This window comes from Salvia hispanica, chromosome 6 (genome assembly GCF_029641045.1).
Source record: "Salvia hispanica isolate PSC_SH4W2 chromosome 6, Shi_PSC_v1, whole genome shotgun sequence".
In the NCBI taxonomy this organism is placed as follows: Eukaryota; Viridiplantae; Streptophyta; class Magnoliopsida; order Lamiales; family Lamiaceae; genus Salvia; species Salvia hispanica.
The window spans coordinates 24,201,065-24,203,094 of record NC_142697.1 but is presented as its reverse complement, the minus strand read 5'-3'; positions in this window follow the sequence as shown (position 1 = coordinate 24,203,094).

Sequence of the window (2,030 nt, the reverse complement as noted above, 5' to 3'; positions counted from 1 at the left end):
TATGCTAATTTTAATCTGAATCTAAAATTCACCTTAATTGCTCAATCACTAAAAATAGAATATAAAAGGCACATAGATTAATTTGAGACACTTAGATTTTTTTTTGTTGATACTACTCAATATAATTTAATCTTAGATCAAATTGAACAATTCAATAGTGTTTAGTTTCAATTCACTATTAGATATGAATTTTAGATTAAAGTTATACACTAATCACTATTGAATTGTTAATTAAATTTCACCTTAATTGTTCAATTATCATTTCCATTCGGATGATTTTCTTTAATTCAAATATTTATAAAAATTTCCTTTTAAAAAGTTATAACTACTATTCATATTGTCATGCATCATTATATATTTTAAATTAATAAATAAATTTTGTTATGTACTCCGTATAATTTAATTTTATAATACTCCTAAGAAAGAAAAATCTTACTAACATGGCGTTTCTCGTACCATCACTAAAATGTTAAAGAGATGATATAGGTAGAAAATAACAAGTTAGAATAGAGGGAGATAAAAGTCTGTACTGTGATGCAAAATATTCTCTTCAATTCCCAATTTGGTTCTAAATACTACTGCAGTAATTAAATCTAAAATTAAGTGGAGTAGTAGTTAATACTTCTTTAATTCAAAATTTGAAATTTGAAAGAGGCTAAATTCTCACGATTAGGGGTGTCAAAATGGATATCGGGAATTGGATACCCGATATCCAAACCCGAAATATCGGGTAATTGGATATCGGATATCCGATTTTTCGGGTTCGGGTATAGGATTTTTGGATTATCGGGTATACCCAAATTACCCGAATTACCCGATTTTTTAAATTAAATTTAATAAATTATGTATTTATTTTATTATTTTAAAATTTTAATTAAAAGTTTATAGTTAATTTTCTTTAAAAATAATAAAAAATAAATAAAATTAAAATCCAAAATCGGGATTGGATACCCGATTTTTCGGGACTGGATACCCGAGTCGGGTATCTGGGTACCCAAAATCATTTTCGGATCGGGTATCGGGTATTAGATTTTAGGAAATTCGGGATCGGGTACCCGCGGGTATCCAATTTAACAGGCCTACTCACGATGGAGGGAAACAAAATCAAAAAATGAGGGAAGGATATTTTAGTAATTCTAATTTTCTTATACCTCTAAAATGACTAAATTAACCCTGTGTGGTTGGCCATAATAGTATCACTCTTTTGGTTTACTTTGTTGTTTTAATTGATTGATAAAGTTGAGTAACATCTATGTGTTTTAGACGTGAGTTATCAAGTGACTTTCCAGCAAAATATTCGTTACAAAATTGGATTTGTTTCAAAGTGTTTGTCAAGAAAAAAAGTTTCGAGTCTTTGTGTTCTAAAACGGACTTCTCGTTTGTCAAGAATAATTAATTGTACTCAGTATTTCACTATTTCGTACGTTTCATGTTACAATAACATGTTCGATTTGTATTCAATTTATTTAAGAGGGAACATCTTTTTTGGTCCACGAACTTTGCCAAAATATTATTTTAGATCCGTGAACTTTGAAAATATCATTTCAGGTCCATCAACTATGGGTTAATATCATTTGAAGTACTTTTTAACTATTTCCAAGTTTTTTTGGACAAAAATACCCTTGATACCTTAAAGGGTATATATTTTTAATAAACTTATCCTATACTCATATTTTTTATAAATGTCTTTACTATATATTTTTGATGAATTTTTAAAATATAATTTGACCTTCAATATTATCACTTAATTTTGTAATTAAGTGACATGCAAGAAAAGATCCTTATTAAATTTTTTATTATTAAAGAAAAGTTCTTTATTCAATTTTAAAATTCTTTAATATAAAAATTGAAGAAGCAATTTTACTTGTCACATAATTAAGTGATAATATTGAAGGTCAAATTATATTTAGAAAATTCGTCAAAAATATATTATAAAGATATTTATAAAAAATATAAGTATATGATAAGTTTATTAAAAATATATATCCTTTAAGGTATCGAGGGTATTTTCGTCCAGAAAAACTTAGAAA